This window comes from Chiloscyllium plagiosum, unplaced genomic scaffold (genome assembly GCF_037043375.1).
Source record: "Chiloscyllium plagiosum isolate Xiang-an unplaced genomic scaffold, Cpla_swu_hap1 HiC_scaffold_16, whole genome shotgun sequence".
Taxonomy (NCBI): domain Eukaryota; kingdom Metazoa; phylum Chordata; class Chondrichthyes; order Orectolobiformes; family Hemiscylliidae; genus Chiloscyllium; species Chiloscyllium plagiosum.
Window position 1 is genome coordinate 11323116 of NW_028270154.1, and position 21883 is coordinate 11344998.

At 45.6% G+C, this 21883-nt stretch overlaps 1 protein-coding gene across 3 annotated transcripts in view; it reads left to right on the top strand.

Annotated features, from left to right (window-relative positions):
* The first annotated feature begins 8217 nt into the window (after nt 1-8217).
* ndst1b (N-deacetylase/N-sulfotransferase (heparan glucosaminyl) 1b) overlaps nt 8218-21883 on the top strand; it is a 292956-nt gene continuing 279290 nt past the window's right edge. For 2 of the 3 annotated variants that reach the window (XR_015759698.1, XM_043703098.2), the window contains exon 1: nt 8218-8346. The gene's annotated coding sequence lies outside the window, so the exon portion shown is untranslated. The remainder of the gene's footprint in view (nt 8347-21883) is intronic. The other variant, XM_043703100.2, reaches the window with a different exon arrangement.

Below are 21883 nucleotides of genomic sequence, written 5' to 3' on the forward strand. Positions count from 1 at the left end.
TTCTGCAGTGACATTGTAAGTTGAGAGTGTGGGGCTGGAAAAGCACAGCAGGTCAGGCAGCATCTGAGGAGCAGGAAAATCGACATTTTGGACATAAGCCCTTCAGCCCCTGATGAACATTGACTCTCCTGCTCCTCGGATACTGCCTGACCTGCTGTGCTTTACCAGCACCAAACTCTCGACTCTAATCTCCAGCATCTGCAGTCCTCACGTTTGCCTAGTGACATTGTAAGCATGACTGCTACTTGCTGGTATGGTTTAAGGTGATGGGTTACATGATGGGTGGATTTGGCAATGTCTTCAAGATCTTCACTAGTCACACTGGGTCATTGATTGGATTGTTGACACTGTAATGCTTTACAGATAGTTCAGCGAGTCTTGTTGCAGCATTACCAAGATTCCACAGGAGAGGTTACAACTCTGATACAGGAGCAATCAACAGTTTGTGAAGTAGCAGGACTTACTCATTTAATCAGCATTAATTGTCAGCAGGGAAAATCAAGATTCATGACAAAGACTCCAGAGAATGAAAATCCACAGACTTGCAGTTGACAATCCGTTTCACGGGGTCAAGTAGCATCCAAGGAGCAGGAGAATCGACTTTTCGGGCATAAGCCTTACATCCAGAAAGAGGTTTGTGGGCCTGGGGCTGAGAGATAAAAGGAAGGGGGATGGACTGGAGGGAAGGTAGCTGAGAAAGCCATTGGTGGACGAAGGTGAGGGAGAAGAGCGGGAAATGTTCGAAATCGCAAAGGCCCTTCATCATTTGGCTTTTGCCTGAAACATTGATCCTCCTGCTCCTCAGATGCTGCCTGACCTGCTGGGCTTTCCCAGCACCACTATCTCGACTCTGATCACCAGCATCTGCAGTCTGCTCTTTCTCCTAATCCATTTGACAGTTTTAATGTGCTCTCTATATCTTTCTGCTGCTGATATCAATGACTTTATAAAGCCGCTCCCATATAATGAGACATCCTGAGACAGTTTACAATACTCCATACTTCACACCATTTTTACAATACTGTTAAGGTTAAAAAAGAAGCCTTGGAGACACAGCAGAAAAACGTGCAGTGGGAGTAGGCCATTCAGCCCATTTGTACCTGCTCCACCATTCAATATGATCATGGCTAATCTAACTGTCATCTCAATTCCACTTTTGTCCTGCTATGGGAAGGATATTACGAAACTGAAGAGGGTTCAGAAAAGATTGACAAGGATGTTGCTGGGGCTGGAGGATTTGAGTTATAAGGAGAGGCTGGATAGGTTGGGACTTGTTCACAGGAGTGTAAAAGATTGAGAGTTAGCCTTTGCAAAGTTGGGGTGGGGGAGTCCAGAACTAGAGGGCATAGGTTTAGGGTGAGAGGCGAAAAATATAAAAGAGACCAGAGGGGCAACTTTTTCACGCAGAGGGTGGTACATGGATGGAATGAACTGCCAGAGGAAGTGGTGGAGGCTGGTACAATTACAACATTTAAAAGGCATCTGGATGGGTACATGAATAGGAAGAGTTTGGAGGGATATGGGCCGGGTGCTGGCAGGTGAGACGAGATTGGGTTGGGATATCTGGTCGACATGGACAAGTTGGACTGAAGGCTCTGTTTCCATGCTGTACATCTCTATGACTCGATGAAGGGCATAGATAAGGTGCATAAAAAAGGTCTTTTCCCTAGCACTGCGGAGGTCAAAACTAGAGAGAATCATTTTCAGGGGAGAGAAGATTTAAAAAGGACCTGAAGGGCAACTTTTCTTACAGAAGGTGGCTCATATGTGGATTGAAATGCCAGAGGAAGTGGGTAGGTGCAGGTCCAGTTACAACATTTAAAATACATTTGGACAGAGACATGAGTAGGAAAGCTTTAGAGGGATGGGGGCCAAATGGGACTGGGTTAATTTGGGAAACTTGGTCAGCAGGGACAAGTTTGACTGAAAGGTCTGTTTCTATGCAATATGACCCTGTACACTGGGTGAAAAAAAAACACCCTCTCATCTCTTCTTAACCTTCTGTTCCTGACCTTTGATCTATGCCCATGGGCACTGATCCTCCCACCAAGGTGAAAACGTTCTTCTTGTCTACCCCATCTATGCCCTTTGTAATTTTATACACCTCAAGGATACCCAGGTCATGTTGCACCTCTCCCTTTCCCAATCCATCACCATTTGGATCATAATCTGCCTTCTGGTTTCTGCTACTAAAGTAGATAACCTCACAATTACCCACACCATGCATTTGCCCAGTTGTTGTTGACTGACAGAGACTCTGCTCCCAACAGTCCAGAGAGGAAACTCTATAGAATCTGCCATTATCAGGCCTCAGGCCTGCTTTTTGGCTACTCAATCCTACAGGAGTTACGGTGAGGTGATGCTGCAAGGTGGCGGGAGTGTTTTCTTCCCCAAACAGGAAAAAGAAGTGCAAGAGCCGGAGAATGATATTCAGAAAATTATGAGGCAAATTTAGCCATTTATCTATCTACCAGACAGCCTGTCGCAAAGTGTGAATAATGACCTATCACAGCATCACACTTAAAAATATAATTTGTCCAAAATTTATGTCACACGTTCAGAAGAAAACACCAATAAACAGCTACTAACCCTAAAGGTCACACTTTCAAAATACAGGGTTGCCCATTTAAGATTGTGATGAGGAGAGTTTTTCTCTCACAGAGGGTTAGAGATCACAAGACCGTAAGATTTAGGTGCAGAACTAGGCCACACATACTGTTATAGAGTCATAGTCATAGGGCCAGACAGCAAGGAAACAGGCCCTTGAGCCCAACCAATCCATGCTATCCTAAACTGAACTAGTCCCATTTGCCTGCATTTGGCCCATATCCCTTTAAACCTTTCCTATCCTTGTACCTGTCCAAATGTCTTTTAAATGTTGTAACTGTGTCCAAGAAATTCAGTTATAGAGTCAAATAGATTCATAGACATGTACAGCACGGAAAAACACCCTTCGGTCCATACCGACCAGATATCCCAATCTAATCTAGTCCCATTTGCCAGCATTTGGCCCATATCCCTCTAAACCCCACCTACTCATATACCCACCCAGATGCCTTTTAAATGTTACAATTGTACCAGCCTCCACCACTTCCTCTGGCAGCTCATTCCATACACACATCACACTGCAGGAAAAAGTTGTCCCTCAGGTCCCTTTTGTATCTCTCCCCTCTCACCCTAAACCTATGCCCTCAAGCTCTGGACTCCCCCATCCCAGGGAAAAGACTTTGTCTATTTATGCTATCCATGCCCCTCATGATTTTACAAACCTCTATAGGATCACCCTTCAGCCTCCGACACTCCAGGGAAAATAGACCCAGTCTATTCAGCCTTTCCCTATAGCTCAAACCCTCCAACCCTGGCAACATCCTTGTAAATCTTTTCTGAACCCTTTCAAGTTTCACAACATCCTTCCAATAGGAAGGAGGTCATAATTGCACACAATATTTCAAAAGTGGCCTAACCAACATCCAATACAGCCACAACATGACGTCCTAACTCCTGTACTCAATACTCTGACCAATAAAGGAAAGCATATCAAATGCCTTCCTCACTATCCTATCTACCTGCGACTCCACTTTCAAGGAGCTATGAACCTGCACTCCAAAGTCTCTTTGTTCAGCAACACTCCCTAGGACCTTACCATAAGGTAAGTCCTGCTAAGATTTGCTTTTCAAAATGCAGCACCTCGCATTTATCCAAATTTATCAATATTTGGTCATGGCTGATATATTTCTCAACCCTATTTTCCTGCCATCTCCATGTAACCTTTATCCCTTGCTAATCAATACCCTATCTCTCTGGTTTAAATACTCTCAATGACTTGGCCTCCACAGCCCTCCGTGGCAATGAGTTCCACAGATTCCCCACCCTCTGGCTGAAGAAATCCCTGCTCGTCTCAGTTCTAAAGGATCATTCCTTCACTCTGAGGCTGTGCCCTTACATCCTCACCTCTCCTACTAGTGAAAACATCTTCTGCAAGTTAACTCTATCCTGTGAGTCTTTGGGAGTTCCTTTTGCAAAAGGCAGTGAGAGCAGTCTTTGAATATTTTAAAGTTAAAGGTCATAGACTTCCGGTGAGCAAGAGGGTTGAAAGGCTATGGTGCTTTGGCAGGAATATGGCATTAAGGGATCTACCATGTCCATGGAAAGATATGCTGGCATTGGAGGCATTCAAGAGAAGACTCACTAATCGAGAGGCACTGTCTTTTGAGGAGAGGTTGAGTAGGTTGGTCCATTCCATACACGCACCACTCTCTGTGTGAAAAGGTTGCCCCTTAGGTCCCTTTTATATTTTTCACCTTCATCCTAAACCTATGCCCTCTAGCTCTGGACTCCCCCACTCCAAGGTGGTGGTGAGCTGCCTTCTTGAACTGCAACAGTCCTTGCGGTGAGGGTAAGCCCACAATACTTTGAGGGAGCAAGTTCTAGGCTTTTGACCAGTTGACGGTAAAAGAACAACAATATATTTCCATAGAGTCATGAGTGTCTTCGAGGGGAACTTGAAGGACCTGAAGTTACCATGTATCTGCTGTCCCTGTCCTTCTAGATGGAAGTGGTCATGTGTTTGGAAGGCGCTATCTAATGTTCTTTGGCGAATTTCTGCAGTGCATCTTGTAGATAGTACACACTGCTGCTACTGAGCATCTGTGATGGAGAGAATGGATATTTGTGGATGAGATGTAATTCAGTGAGCTGCTTTGTCCTGGATAATTTGAAGCTGCCCCCATCCAGGCAAGTGGGGAGAATTCCCTCGCACTTCTGACTTGTGCCTCGTAGATGATGGACAGGCTTTGGGGAGTCAGGAGGTGGATTACTTACCACAGGGCATTCCTAATTTCTGACCTGCTCTTGGAGTCACTGTGTTTGTGTGGTGAGTCCATTTGACAATGGTAATCCAAAGCATGTTGATGGTGGGGATTCAGTGATGGTAACATCATTTAATATTAAAGAGCGGTGATTAGATTGCCTCTTATAGGAGATGGTCATTTCCTGACACCCCAGTGCATTTGATTAGCGCAGTTGGGTAGGTGAAAGTGAGGACTGCAGATGCTGGAGATTAGAGTCCAGACTAGAGTGGTGCTGGAAATGCACAGCAGATGAGGCATCCGAGGAACAGGAAAATCGACGTTTTGGGCAGGAGCCCTTCATCAGGAATCTCAGTTGGGTAGGTGCCTGGTTTACAATGTAGAGTGGTACCAACAAGACAGGTTCAAATCCCACACAGCCTGAGATTACAATGTAGGACTCTCCTCCTCAATCTCTGCACTTGGCTGAAGTGTGGTGACCCTCAGGTTAAATCACTACCATCTCTCTCATGAAAGAGCAGGACTATGATGACTTTACCTCTATATTTATTACAAACATCTGGGAGCTTCAAGACAACCAGCAGACAGAACAAGGAATTCTCTCGTCAGCAGCAGACACTTGGAGGAATGAATTGAAATAACTATAAAGCAACAGTTTCACTTGGTGAGTCTTTGTAATGGGCATTAAATTTGAGGGAAAACTCTGTCTTGCTAAGACAGCTTAGTCTGGTGGCCTTAGGATCTGAGTGTGAAGAATAGAAAGTAATTGGATACTTGCTCAACTGGGCACTTCAGGAACATAATGGGTGAATAATCATTGGTACTCAAAAACATTTGCTGAAGGCAAAAACATAAACAGAAGTTGCTGGAAAAGCTCAGCATCTGTGGAGAGAAATCAAAGTTAACAGTTTAGGTCAGGTGACCCATTCTCAGAACTGAAGCCAAAAACCTTGTAAACTTTTGTTTCAAACATTCCAAGTGTGGGCATATAGATGAAGATAGATGCAGAAGCAGGCCATTCAGCCCATCAAATCAGCTCCATTGTTCACTGATATCACGGCTGATCTGATCATCCTCAACTCTATTTTCCTGTCTTTTTCTCATAACTCTTGATTCCCTTCCTGGTTAAAAATCTGTCCATCCCAGCCTTGCACCTACTTAGAGAAGCAACCTCGACAGCTCTCTATGGTACACTTCACAGATTCATTCCCCTCTGAAGAAGAAATTCCTACCCAGCTCTGTTTTAAAAATGTCTGACCTCTTAGTCTGAGACTATGTCCTCTGGTCCAGGACGCTTCCACAACAGGACACAACGTTTTCACATCGAAATGCAAATCAGAGCAGGGCTTATACACTTAATGGTAAGGTCCTGGGGAGTTTTGACGGGAATTTAAAAGTAGGGTTGCAGGGAGATAGGTTAGTGAAGAAGGTGTTTGGTATGCTCTCTTTTATTGGACAGAACATTGAGTACAGGAATTGGGAGGTCATGTTGCGGCTGTACACGATATTGATTGGGCCACTTTTGGAATATTGTGTGCAATTCTGGTCTCCCTCTTATTGGAAGGATGTTGTGAAACTTGAAAGGGTTCAGAAAAGATTTACAAGGATGTTGCCAGGATTGGAGGATTTGAGCTATTGGATAGGCTGTACAGGCTGGGGCTGTTTTCTCTGGAGCGTCGGAGGCTGAGGGATGACCCTGTAGAGGTTTATAAAATCATGAGGGGCATGGATAGGATAAATAGACAAAGTCTTTTCCCTGGGATGGGGGAGTCCAAAACTAGAGGGCATAGGTTTAGGGTGAGAGGGAAAAGATATAAAAGAGACCTAAGAGGCAATCTTTTCACACAGAGGGTGGTATGTGTATGGAATGAGTTGCCAGAGGAAGTGGTGGAAGCTGGTACAAGTACAACATTTAAAAGGCATCTGGATGGGTATATGAATAGGAAGGGTTTGGAGGGATATGGGCCAAGTGCTGGCAAATGGGACTAGATTAGGTTAGGATATCTGGTCGGTATGGACGAGTTGGACTGAAGGATCCATTTCTGTGCTTTACATCTCCATGACTCTATAACTGGGTGAAAGTGATAAATGCCAGCCCAGCCAGAGATGCTCACGTTGTACAAACAAATTGAAAAAAAAGGGTTCAATTCCTGCATCAGCTGAGGTTACCATGAAGGATTCTCCTTCTCAACCTTTCCCCTCACTCAAGGTGTGGTGATCCTCAGATTAAACTCACCATCAGTTGTCTATCTCTCCCCCTCTAATGGGTGAGCAGCCCAGAGTGGGGTCTACAATATCTTAAAACCTATTCCTTATGAGTATCCATTATGCATGCTGAATATCCCAAGACCCATTCCCTGCTGCATAGTGCAAATTGAAAGTGAACTCCAATATATCAAAGCAAAAATTTATATTAAGGTGAAACATTTGTTTTAAATATAGTGTTCAGACATTTAGTTTACAGGGAGAGGCTGGATAGATTCGGGCTGTTTCCCTGGTGTGTCAGGGGCTGAGGGGGTGACCTGATAGAGGTTTATAAAATGACGAGGGGCATGGACAGGTTGAATAGCCAAGGGTTTTGCCCAGGGCTAGGGGAGTCCAAAACTAGATTTAGGGTGAGAGGGGAAAGATTCAAAAGGGACTTAAGAGGCAACTTTTTCACACAGAGGGTGTATGGAACTAGCGGCCAGAGGAAGTAGTGGAGGCTGGTACAATGACAACCCTTTTTTTTAAGATTAGATTCCCTACAGTGTGATAACGGGCCCTCTGGTCCAACAAGTCCACACCGACCCTCCGAAGGGTAACCCATTTCCCTCTGACCAAAGCACCTAACACTATAGGCAATTTAGCATGGCCAATTCACCTAACCTGCACATCTTTGGACAGTGGGAGGAAACCGGAGCACCCAGAAGAAACCCACGCAGACACGGGGAGAACGTGCAAACTCCACACAGACAGTTGACTGAGGCTGGAATCGAACCTGGGACCCTGGTGCTGTGTGGCTGCATTGAGGGAGCACCCGGTTATGAACTAGCATCTGGATGGGTATATGAATAGGAAGGGATGTGGGCCGGGAACTGGTATTTGGGACTAGATTGTGTTGGACTGGAGTCATAGAGATGTACAGCATGGAAACAGACCCCTCGTCCAACCCGTCCATGCCGACCAGATATCCCAACCCAATCTAGTCCCACCAGCCAGCACCTCCAAACCCTTCCTATTCATATACCCATCCAAATGCCTCTTAAATGTTGCAATTGTAATTGTAAGTTGACTCTATGAATTTGATTGCAGTCGGCGAGGAAAGAGTTAAGCTTGAAGCCTCTGTGATGTCTGCAAGATGCCCTCTAGTGAGTGTTGTGCTTTAACTGCCTGCCTTTCTCCTTTGTGCAGACAGCGAGGCCCTTCTCGCGTTTTTCCCTCAGAGTTTGCGAGAGAGCGGAAAGAAGGAGAGAACCGAAAGGCAAGCAGTCGAGGTTAAGGAAACGGGCAGAGTGGAGAAGGTGCAGCAAGGATTAGCTGCGTGTCCTGGGTGGGGGTGAGTAACTGCCTTCATTCATTAAATCTTTGTGATGAATGACCAAGTCTGTAGTGTCTATGTGTATAGTCTGAAGGCCTGAGCAGTCTGGGAGCATCTTTACTGAGAGAAAAGGACGATTCGTGTGGTCGACCAGAAAACGGAGAATAATCAGGGACAGAGAAAGAGATGGAAATTCCGAGTGAGGCGATGGGAGGTGAAAGGGAAGAGAAGTGAGCTTTAAACACTGCGGAGTGTTGCAATCAGCAACCAGTTAGATTCGAAACAGATGAGCTTCAGCACAGTTAACTCGCCCGGCTTGGAAAGCAGGGGATCACGAAAAGAAAATACAACCAGCCTTTCAGAGCACTGGTGAGATTCATTGATGAATGCGTATTAGCTGGAGCTGTCCTGTTGAAATATTGATTAAATTAGAGCAACTCAAATAACATCCAGCCCTTCACCTGACAAACTACCTGTTCGTAAGACGAAATACAACAGGAAAATGCTGCAGATGCTGGAGATCGGAAATAAAACTGGAAAATGCTGTAAGCAGCAACTGTGAAGGGGGAATCAGTCGGTGCTTCGTACCAAAGACTTTGTCAGAATCTCGGCAATTTGGGGTTTCAACAAATGGGGGGCAGGGAAGAGTGGAGAAAACATAAGGGAAGGTGTGTGGAAGATTAAATGAGATGAGGTTGCAAGGCAATAGGATATAGCATTTCCTCACTGGGATATAGGGCTATAGGAGGTGGCTCAGTGGTTAGCACTACTGCCTCACATTACCGGGGACCCAGGTTCAATTCTAACCCTCCAACTGTCTATGTGGAGTTTGCACATCCTCCCTATAATCTGCATGGGTTTCCTCCAACAGTCCAGAGATGTCTGGCTTACATTAATTGGCTGTGCAAAATTGCCCACAGTGTCCAGGGATGTGCAGGTGAGCTGGTCCTGGGAAATGGAGGGTGACAGGGATGGTGTAGAGGGCTGAGTGGGATGCTCTTTGGAGGGTCAGTTTGGACTCGATGGACTGAATGGCCTGCTTCCACATTGTAGGGATTCTATGATTTGAGGTGTAAGTGGGGCATAAGGAATCATTAGAAATAGCTGCTCTCTAAAGGAAAGGGTGTAATGGTCATGATCTAAAATTGGTGAAATTAGTGTTGTGTCTGGTCTTCCCAATTTGAAGGTGAGGTGCTGCACCTCAAGATAACCTTGAGCTGAATGGGGTAGTGCATTAGGGCTGAGGATGGCGAGGTTAGAGTGGAATCAGAGAGAAGGGTTCTTTTAAAAAAAACAGGCATATAGAAGCTCAAAGTGACAGGAGTGGACTGGACAAGATGCTCACCCAGTCTGTGTAGTGAGATTCACGTCATGAGCAGTTAATCTGGTATATTCAATTGAAAGTACAAGTAAGTCACTGTCTCACTTGGAAACAATGTTTTGGGGTGATGGCCGATGGGGAAGGAGAAGGTAAAAGATCAGGTGTTGCATCTTGTGTGTCTTCACTGGAAGTTGCAGCAGAAAGTGACAGTGATGTAATGTATGCCCACTCCACAAAAAGCAGGAACAGTCAAGTTCCATCAGTTGATCGTTAGCAAAGGGATTGAAAGAGTCATTGGCAGTGTTATCAGGTGGCACTTAATCAACAGTAACCTGCTCTGTTTGGGTTCTTCCAGGACCATTCAGTTCCTCATCTTATTACAGCCTTGGTTCAAACATGGATGAAAGAGCTGGATTCTGGAGGTGAGGTGAGCCTTGACATCAAGGCTGCATTTGACTGACTGTGCCCCAGCAAAACTGGAATCAATGGGTATCAGGGGGCAAACTCTCTGCTCATTGGAGTCATACCTGACACATTAGGAAGATGGTTGTGGTTGTTGGAGGTCAGTCATCTCAGCTCCAGGACGTCTCTGCAGGAGTTCCTCAGGATAGTGTCCTAGGCTCAGCTGCTTCATCAATGACCTTTCCTTCATCATAAGGTCAGAAGTGAGGATGTTTGCCAATGGTTGCACAATGTTCAATATCATTTGCAACTCCACAGATACTGAAGCAGTCCATATTCAAAAGCAATCTGGACAGTATCCAGGCTTGGGCTGACAAGGGGCAAGCAACATTCACACCACAACACAAATTCCATACAATGACCAGCTCTAACATGAGACAATCTAAATACTCGCGCCCTTAATGTTCAATGACATTACCATCATTGAATCCCTTACTAGCATAATCTGCCGTAACCATTGAGCAAAAAGTCAACTAGACTCACCAAATAAACACAGTCTCTGTAAGACCAGGTCAGATGCTAGGAATACTCAGACAACTAACTCACCTCCTGACTCCTCAACAGCCTGTCCATCATTTGTAAGAGCAAGTCAGGAGAGTAAGAGACTACTCCCCCCTCTCCCTTGCCTGGATGGGTGTAGCTCCAGCATCATTCAAGAAGCTTGAAACCATCCAGGACAAAGCAGCCCAGTTGACTGGCATAATATCCACAAACATCCACTCCCTCCACCACTGATGCTCAGTAGCAGCACATGCGCTATCTAGAAGATGCACCGCAGAAATTCACCAAAGTTCCTAGTCAGCACCTTACAAATTCATGACCACTTCTACCTAGAAGGACACGGGCAGCAGATACTTGGGAAAAGCACCACCTACAAGTTCCCCTCCAAACCACTCGCCATCCATACTTGGAAATATAACACCATTCCTTCACTATCGCCGGGTCAAAATCCTGAAATTGCCTCAGTGTCAAAAAGTGTGGTGCTGGAAAAGCACAGCCAGTCAGGTAGCATCCAGGGAGCAGGAGATTCGGCGTTTCGAGCATAAGCTCTTCATCCTGAAATTGCCTTCTTACTGGTCTACTTACAGGACATGGAAAAGCACAGCAGTTCAAGCAGCATCCGTGGAGCATTAAAATTGACGTTTTGGGCAAAAGCCCTTCATCAGGAGTACAGGTATTCCTGATGAAGGGCTTTTGCCCGAACAGTCGATTTTACTGCTACTCGGATGCTGCCTGAACTGCTGTGCTTTTCCAGCACCACTAATCCAGAATCTGGTTTCCAGCATCTGCAGTCATTGTTTTTACCTACCTACCGGACATGGACTGTACCAGTTCAAGAAGGCATCTCGCTGCCATCTTCTCAAGGGATAACTAGGCATGGGTAGTAAGTGTTGGCCCAGCCAGTGGTGTCTACATCCCATGAGTGAAAGAAAGGAAACTAAGGGGCTATGGTGGAAAATTGAGGAGTGGAAGAGGATGTTGTGGAGAAATCTGTCTCTTTGGAAATGGTGAGAAGGCAGGAGATGGGAAGGTACGTTTGGTGGTGAAATCCAAGGCAGACGTAGTGGAGGATGGTCTGTTGAATGTGGAGGTTGATTGGGTGGAGGATGAGGACAAAAAGAGTAAGGAAGTACTGAGAGGAAGTGTAGTGAAAGGAGCTGTGGGGGTCCTTGGATGGATACATTTAATAGACCTATTGCCTTAAGGAAGGGAAGGCAGCATTGGAGGTAAGAGGGGACCGTGTGAAGGTAAGAGAAGGCTCATGAACAGAAACAAAGTGCGTGAACTTCCTCAGATTAGGGAGCGAGCACCTATACTCTCATCAATGTATCAGCAAATGAAGTGAGAGAAGAAAGGCAATCTGAGTTGGAAGGAATAAGGATTTTGGTGAGGCCACATCTTAAATACTCTATGCAGTTTTGGTTTCTTTGCATTGCACACAGTTTGCAGAGTGTCATAAGAGACTTGAGGAATTAGCTCGGTTTCTCTCTCCACAGAAGCTGCTTTCTCCAGCACTTTCTATTTTGCACTGGACTAGTACCTGGTAACCTGTGGGTGGTGTTCTGACCAGCTTAGGCTTGTATCTACTGAAATGTAGAAAGGAAGAGGTGATTGAAACATGAAAGACCCTGAGGGGGTTTTGGAATCTTGGAATCCTTACAGTGTGGAGGCAGGCTATTTGGCCCATCAAGTACACACTGACCATCGCAACAGCATTCCACCCAATCTCTGCAACCCTGCATTTCCCATGACTATTCCACCTAGCCTGAAAGTCCCTGGACACTATGGGCAGTTAAGCATGGCCAATCCACCCTAACCTGCACATTATTCGACTGTAGGAGGAAACCGGAGCACCTGGAAGAAACCCACACAGACATGGGGAGAACGTGCAAACTCCACACAGACAGTTACCCGAGGGTGGAACCGAACCTGGGTCCCAGCTGCTGTGAGGCAGCAGTGCTAACCACTGAGACACCATGCTGCCCTTTTTTTCTCCCTCTAGGCCAGATGGATGTCGAAAGGATGATTCTTAAGAGTGAATGTAGACCCAGGGGTCACAGTTTGAAAATAATGGATTTCTAACAGAGAGAGACAAAGAAGTTGCTTTCCTCTGAGGGTTGTGAGTTTTTACAACCTTTCAACAGCAGCTGTGGAAGCAGAATGTTTTTAAAGCAGGGATAGATTCAGGAGAAAGAAGTTGGGGAGAGGGTATTAGGGATAGGTAAGAATGTGGAGTTGAAGTCAAAATCAGGAGGGCCATGATCTTACAGAATGGCAGAGAAAGGTCAAAGGACTGAGCAATCTACTCTTGGTCCTAATTCATGTTTCTACTGATGTGTTTATCATAAAGGTAGGCATAGCTCAGATGTACAGTTTTCCAGAGGAACATCTTTCACTGGGAGGTAGTGAAAGGAAAGTCACGGCCCCAGTTCAGGAGGTAAAGATAAAGTCTCCACACTGCCACTGGGCTGCCCGTGTGTGTGTGTGTGTGTGTGTGTGTGAGATAGAGAGAGAGAGAGCTGGTGATGGCCTAACCTGAGGGTCACCATGCCTCAGGTGAGGGGGTAAGAGAGTTACAGAGTCCTTCAAGGCAACCTCAGCTGCTGTGGGAATTAAACCCACCCTCTGCATCACAAAAGAACATCCAGCCAACTGAGCTAAACACCCTCTTTCCAGGAGGTGGAGGATGTGGGGTGGCACAGTGGCTCAGTGGTTAGCACTGCTGCCTCTCAGTGCCAGAGACCCGGGTTCGATCACAGCCTCGGGCGACTGTCTGTTTGGAGTTGGCACATTTTCCCTGCGTCTGTGTGGGTTTCCTCCGGGTGTCCCAGTTCGCGCCCCCACAATCCAAAGGTGGATTGGCCATGGGAAGTTACCCATAGAGGTCAGGGATGTGTAGGCTCAGTGCATTAGCCATGGGAAACATAGGGATACAGGGATAGGTTAGGGGATGGGTCTGAGTGGGATGCTGTTTGGAGGGTTGCTGTGAACTTGTTGGGCCGAATGGCCTGTTTCCATACTGGGGGGATTCTATAGATGGTGCTGGATGGGGAACGTTTGGAGTAGGAAATAGAGAGCTCCCCTCCCCATCTGTTGCTAACGTCACACCACAAGTGACCCCATTCAGGCACAAAGGAAATGATACTGTCAAGACTAATTATAGTGCAATCCATTTAATGTCCTTTTGTGACTCTAGCTACAACAATTGGAACAAGTTTGTAGAACAGAGGGTGATGGTATCCCTGGTGAAATTGATCCGTTGGGGAATTAAAGGGAAAAGGGCAGGAAAATGGACGTGAGGAATGTTGGTCAGTTCAGCCACGATCCTATGGAATAGCACAGCCAGCTCGAGGGGCTGAATGGCCTACTCCTGTTCCTATTTCTTATGGAAATGAAATGAAAACAGAAGTTGCTGGAAAAGCTCAGCAGGTCTGGTAGCACCTGCGGAGACAAAGTAAGGTTTCTGGTCGAGTGACCCTTCCTCAGAACCATTGACAGTAAAGAGATGACTGAGTTCAAGAAACCCTGAAATTGATGCTGTGAAAGCATGGGGCAAAGTGAGCAAAAGCAGATTGAAGATGGGAAGAACTGTTGGTTCAATGAGGCTGGAGCAATGGGTTTTAAAAGCTGTTTGTAGACAGCGGTGAGGAAGCGATAAGTAGGATATTTAGGAAGTGGGACTTCAGGAGATGGGTGGGTGATAGCTCTGGATTAGAGTGGTGCTGGAAAAGCACAGCCGGTCAGGCAGGGTCTGAGGAGCAGGAAAATCCTGATGAAGGGCTTTTGCCTGAAACGTCGATTTTCCTGCTCCTCGGATGCTGCCCGACTGGCTGTGCTTTTCCAGCACCACACTAATCTAGACTCTGATTTCCAGCATCTGCAGTCCTCACTTTTGCCTGAGTGATAGCCCTGTATGTGTGCACGATTTTAAATAATCATATTTTGAACAGAGACTGACCCCAAACCTGGAATGGAGTAGAAATTGAGTGTGCCCTTTGGGAAAAGGGTGACAGCATCTTGCTACAGTAGCGCTTCACTGCAAAGTTCTCTCTGCTCTTCCATTTTAATGCTGTCATTTCGATTTGTGGATTTTTGATTGGCTCTGTTGTGTTTTGCACTCATCAAATCTCAAAGATTACTGACATCACTAGATTCAAAATCAGTGCTTTTTGTCCACGAACCAAATGGTCTCCACACTGCATTTGTAGATGATGGGGTTCAGGGGAAAGTGATAGGGATGAGCAGGGCTTGGCTGCAGGCAAAGTACCATTCCTGGATAATGCTCACCGAACCTCCTCCAAAAACTCCCAACCAGCATCCCCCTTCCTTTCTCTACAAACCAGTCCCAATCAATGAGGCTAGAGTTACATGAGAGTGTTTGGTGGCCCTGTTATTCTAACATGATTTTAGAATCATTGAATCCCTTCAGTTCAGGGGCAGGCCATTCAGTCCATCAAGTACGTGTTGACCCCACAAAGAGCATCCCACCCAGACTTACCCCGTCCCTGCATATTCCACAGCCAATGCACTCTACCCTGCACATCTTTGGACTGTGGGAGGAAACTGGAGCACCTGGAGGAAACCCACACAGACACTCGGAGAATGTGCAAACTCCACACAGACAGTTACCCGCGGGTGGAATCGAACCCAGGTCTTTGATGCTGTGAGGCAGCCGTACTAACCACTGAGCCACTGTGCCATAACTACAGGCAGTGCCGGAGTTCCATTCCCAAGACTGTTTGCAAGTTGATTTGTAAGCAAGTTTGAACGTGGTGCAGGACAGTGTAAAGCAGCTGTTCACAATTGCAGGAAAAGTTTGAATGTCACATCTTTAACATATGGAATTGCGCTTGTAGGTATAGGCATTCGTAAATTGAATATACATAAATCCGGGACTCCCTGTATATTGTCTTGATATTGCAATTTATTTTGGTCTAAAAATCTTCAAGTTTCCCCTATCGCTAGATTCAACAGTCAGTATTTCCAATATTCACACTACAAACAAGCAAATTGTGAAAGTCCAGCAGCAGTGCAGTTGATTTAACTTTCCAAATTAGAACTGTGTCTGAATGGGAATGTTTAGTATGTAGCAGAGTACCAGATTTAAAGCTTACCTCTAAATTAATCCATTTGTTGTGGTTGTCCAAGCAGTGTGTTGATGCTTGAGGCACTTTTCACCATGGCACTTTGTAATAGTCGTTTCATTTATATAGCATCTCACTTTTGTCATAGTCCAAACATTTCAATAAAGACAGAATACCATACATACTGAAACAAATACAGAAGGAGCTCAGCACCCCTGACAGCATCATAGAATCCCTGCAGTGTGGGAGCAGGCCATTCAGCCCAGTGAGTCCACACTAACCCACAGAAGAGCAACTCACTTCTCCACCCTGTCCCGGTCACCCTGCATTTCCCATGGCTAATTCACCTAGCCTTCACATCCCTGGACACTGTGGGCAATTTAGCATGACCAATCCAATTAACCTGCACATCTTTGGATTGTGGAAGGAAACTGGAGCACCTGGAGGAAATCCATGCTGACACAGGGAGAATGTGCAAACTTCTCAGTGACATTTGCCTGAAGCTGGGATCGAACCCAGAGCCCTGGTGCTGTGAGGCAGCAGTGCTAATCACTGAGCTGCCCTGCCGCATCCATAGAGAAGAAACAGAGTTAATATTCCAGTCCGGTATGATTTGTGGTCTTTTCTCAATTTTTCTTAAAATCTCTTCTCCATTGCACTGTCCTTCACACACTCTCACACACACTCTCTCACACTCACTCTCTCACACTCACACTCTCTCACACTCTCTCGCACACACACTCTCTCACACACTCTCTCACACACACTCTCTCGCACACACACTCTCGCACACTCTCTCACACTCTCTCTGTCTCACACACATTCACACTCTCATTCACACTCTCATACTCTCACACTCTCTCTCGCACACACACTCTCACACACATTCACACTCTCTCTCACACACACTCACTCACTCTCACACTCACTCTCACTCATACATAGACACACACACACACCATTGTCTTCTTTGTTCTTGTTCTGAGGAAGGGTCACCGGCCTCGAAACGTTAATTCTGTTTTCTGTCTACAAATATTGCCAGACCTACTGAGATTCTCCAGCACTCTGTTTGTTCCAAAGAGACACCTAGGGGTTCAGGTACATAGGTCTTTGAAAGTTGCGTCACAGGTAGACAGGTTGGTAAGGAAGGCGTTTTGCATGCTTGCCTTCGTTGCTCCGTCCGTTCAGTATAGGAATTAGGACATCGTGCTCTGGCTGACCGGGACATTGGTGAGGCCACTTTTGGAGAACGGTGTACAGTTCTGATCGCTCTGCTATTGGATTATTAAATTGGAAAGGATTTGAAAAGAATTACCAGGACGTTGCCAGCTCTGGAGGGTTTGAGTTGTAACGAGAGGCTGAATTGGCTGGAAAATCTTTCACTGGAGCATGGGAGGTTGAGGAGTGACCTTATAGAGTTTATAAAATCATGAGGGGCATGGAGAAAGTGATTAGAAAAGGTCTTTTCCCTGGAGTAGTAGAGTCTAAAACTATAGGGCATGGGTTTAAGATGTGAGGGGAGCAACCTTTTCACACAGAGGGTGGTTTGCATGTGGAATAAACTGCCAGAGAAAGTGGTAGATGCAGGTACAGTTGCAACTTGTAAAAGACATTTGGACAAGTACATGAGTAGGAAAGGTTTAGAAGGAGATGGGCCAAATGCAGGCAAATGAGGGCAGAGTTAGTAGATGTGAGCTATATGGACTTCAGTGAGGCGTTCAATAAGGTTCCCATGAGAGACTGATTAGCAAGGTTAGATCTCATGGAATACAGGGAGGACTAGCCATTTGGATACAGAACTGGCTGAAAGGTAGAAGACAGAGGGTGGTGGTGGAGGGTTGTTTTTCAGACTGGAGGCCTGTGACCAGTGGAGTGCCACAAGGATCGGTGCTGGGCCCTCTACTTTTTCTCATTTACATAAATGATTTGGATGCAAGCATAAGAGGTACAGTTTGTAAGTTTGCAGATGACACCAAAATTGGAGGTGCAGTGGACAGCGAAGAGGGTTACCTCAGATTACAACAGGATCTGGACCAGATGGGCCAATGGGCTGAGAAGTGGCAGATGGAGTTTAATTTAGATAAATGCGAGGTGCTGCATTTTGGGAAAGCAAATCTTAGCAGGACTTACACACTTAATGGTAAGGTCCTAGGGAGTGTTGCTGAACAAAGAGACCTTGGAGTGCAGATTCATAGCTCCTTGAAAGTGGAGTCGCAGGTAGATAGGATAGTGAAGGCGGTGTTTGGTATGCTTTCCCTTATTGCTCAGAGTATTGAGTACAGGAGTTGGGAGGTCATGTTGCGGCTGTACAGGACATTGGTTAGGCCACTGTTGGAATATTGCGTGCAATTCTGGTCTCCTTCCTATTGGAAAGATGTTGTGAAACTTGAAAGGGTTCAGAAAAGATTTACAAGGATGTTGCCAGGGTTGGAGGATCTGAGCTACAGGGAGAGGCTGAACAGGCTGGGGCTGTTTTCCCTGGAGTGTCGGAGGCTGAGGGGTGACCTTATAGAGGTTTACAAAATTATGAGGGGCATGGATAGGGTAAATAGGCAAAGTCTTTTCCCTGGGGTCGAGGAGTCCAGGGGTAGAGGGCATAGGTTTAGGGTGAGAGGGGAAAGATATAAAAGAGACCTAAGGGGCAACTTTTTCACGCAGAGGGTGGTACATGTATGGAATGAGCTGCTAGAGGAAGTGGTGGAGGCTGGTACAATTACAACATTGAAGAGGTATTTGGATGTGTATATGAATAGGAAGGGTTTGGAGGGATATGGGCCGGGTGCTGGCAGGTGGGACTAGATTGGGTTGGGATATCTGGTCGGCATGGACGGGTTGAACCAAAGGGTCTGTTTCCATGCTGTACATCTCTATGACTCTATGACTCTAAATGGGGCTCGTTTGAAAAACCTGGTCAGCGTGGATGAGTTGGACTGAGGGGTCTGCATGTGTCTGTGACCCTTGAATAACAGAGACATCGTTGTCTAGTCAACCACTATAGTTTGTTCTTAATTGGCTCAGGGTAACATCTTGTTGGAAACAGAAGGAAGAATTTTTGTTTACCTGAAAACTGTGCCTTTTTCTTCAAGCCTGAATGATTGCAGATTCGTTGCTAAGTCGGATTGCTGTAGGTTTGATCAAACCCCATCGACTGCCTTCAGTGCACGGTGTGAGGCTGACACTCCCAACAGGAGGCTGATGGAGCTCTGCACTGCAGGAGCTATTATCTTCAATGAGACATTAAACTGAGCTTGTGATGGCCTCTCAGGTGTTTGTAGAACACTGTTTGACCCTTTCCAAAGCACAGGCCTGTTCTCCCCAGCATCCTGGTCAAAATGTATCCCTCAAACGACATCGTGGAAGATGGTGAAATTTTTAAAATCTGGAATTAAAAGCAAGTGTAATGGCACCCAGGAAACTATTCTCAATTGTCTTATTTAAAAAAAGCCGACCTGGGTCACTAATGCCTTTGAGGGAAGGAAATCTGCCATCCTTACCTGGTCTGGCCTACATGTAACTCCAGACCTACAGCAGTCCAAAAATGTGCAGATTAGGTGGATTGACCATGCTAAATTACTAATAGTGTCCAGGGATGTGTAGGTGAACTAACCATGAGAAATGCAGGGTTACAGGGATGGGGTGGATATGGGTGGGATGCTCTTCGGAGAGTCAGTGTGGACTTGATGGGCCAAATGGCCTGCCTCCACACTTTAGGGATTCCATGATTCTTAACTGCCCTCCAACCCAGCCCCTAATTGGACAGATAATCAGTTCAAGGGCAGTTAGGGATGGATAACAGCTGCTGATCTTACCAGTGACATCTGAGAGAATATTGAACAAATAGCCGAATCAATCAAGCAGTGGTTAGCACTGCTGCCTCACAGAGCCAGAGACCCGGGTTCAGTTCCCGCCTCAGGCGACTGACTGTGTGGAGTTTGCACGTTCTCCCCGTGTCTGCGTGGGTTTCCTCCGGGTGCTCCGGTTTCCTCCCACAGTCCAAAGATGTGCAGGTCAGGTGAATTGGCCATGCTAAATTGTCCATAGTGTTAGGTAAGGGGTAAATGTAGGGGTATGGGTGGGTTGTGCTTCGGAGGGTCGGTGTGGACTTGTTGGGCCGAAGGGCCTGTTTCCACACTGTAATCTAATCTAATCTAAATCTAATTCTGGTGTTGATTGCTGACACATTTCTATTTTCAAATTGCAGTGTTTTGCCCAGTATCCAGAGCCTCCACCCTCCTTGAAGCAATGAAATGCCACACATAATAGTTAACCCAATCTCCTACTTTCAGCTTCGAGAAAGCTATGTGTGACTGAGTATCACAATACATATTCAGTGAGGATTACATCTTGTTTTGTCAATATTAACAATTTATATGAAAAGCTGAAAGGCATATGAAATCATTTAAAATTTACTACTTGCCAGAAACATTGAAGCAAAATACGTCAAAGTGTAGAATTCTCATGTTTGGTAACCTTTGCTGGGACTCACATAGAAAACTGAGGCAACGTTGGGTTCAGAACTTGGCACTTCATATTTCAAATGTTAAGTTGGAAGCAAAGTCAAATTGAACTCAAAATGTTAAATCAGTTTTTCTCTCCACAGTTTCTGCAAGACTCAGAGTCTCTCTGACACTTTCTGTTCCCATTTTGGAATTGTACTGATTGTGTGTGTGTATTGTAGATCACTTCCTATAACCAGATGTTGTCCAAGTTGTTGTACTTCAGTTTGACCAGTCTAGAGGTGACTGTCATAGTCAAGGCTTTGTGTTTAATTATGAAAATCTGGTAACTGATCTGTGTTTCCCGTGCTTGATTGATTTAAGCTGGGGTGGTGACTCAGAGCAAAATAGACAGAAGGTCATACTAGAAGGTGGAGCAGACATTTTGTGATCACTGGGGTGTTTTAGAAGACTTGCGAATAAACATTTTGAAACTTAGTGTCAACTTTACATTGCCCTGAGCCAAGTTAAATATACAACAGTGACCATTGAATACTTCTGAATCAAAAACAGAAATTGCTGGAAAAGCTCAACAGGTCTGGCAGCATCTGTGGAGAGAAAGCAGAGTTAATGTTTCAACTTGAGTGCCCCTTCCTCATAACTGGCTCTGAGGAAGGGTCACTGGACTCGAAAGGTTAGCTCTGATTTCTCTCCACAGATGCTGCCAGACCTGCTGAGTTTTTCCAGCACTTTCTGTTTCAGTTTCTGATTTACAGCTTCCGCAGTTTTTCTGTTTTTTATTGAATGATTCTGATTGCTTTGCTTTGTGTTTCTCCCTTATTGGTGCAGAGGAAATTGTTATGTTGATCCTTCCCAGAAGCTCAGACATTTTGGCATCATGCTCTTGCTCAACCTCTGTGCCTCAAGGTTGGATTTCAGAGCCAACATTTATTCTACAGGCAGTGCCAACCAATAAATGGCCTGGTCATTTTTCCTACTGCTGATTATGGGACACAACTGTACATATATTTTTTGTTGTGTTTCCCTACTAATTAATTCAGACATTGTAGTAGTCCCATAGTCCTGCCCTCTCTCTAGAGAGAAACAACTGGTCCTGGCTTAATCTGAAGGTCACCACACCTCATGTGAGGGGAGAGGTTGCGGATGAGAGTCCTTCATGGTAACCTCAGCTGGTGCAGGAATCGAACCGCCGCTGTTGGTGTTACCAACTAGCCATCCAGCCTAACCAATCCCTCATATTCAAATTGCTACCTCAAGATTTGCAACAAGGGTATTTTGTTTTTGGCACAGCGTATTCCTTCCTCCAAGACGTATGCAAGATTCAACACCGGAGGGGGCTTCGGTAAGTTACAAGTTGGTAATAAACTTGCAGAATCGCCCATGCCATTTAGCAACTACATTTCAACATAGACTTCTACTTCTGTCTGAAAAATCAGGAGGTCACATATTCCAGGAAATAAGTGAACTGCCAAACTCCACTACCATCTTTGAATCAGTAATTGTGTTCAAGACTAAGCCCTGGACTCAAGTGTGAAAGTTAAAGGTAACCCTCCTGAGCAGTGGGAGTGCTGCACTGTTGAAGGTGCCAGCCTTTCAGGGGAGAGATGAGGCCTCAGAAACTACTTCAACAAAGAGCATAGGCATCCTACCCACTGTCCCGGGTCAATATGTATTGATCAACCAACATCATTAAAACAGATTATCGCTTCTTAACTCATTGCTGGTAGAAG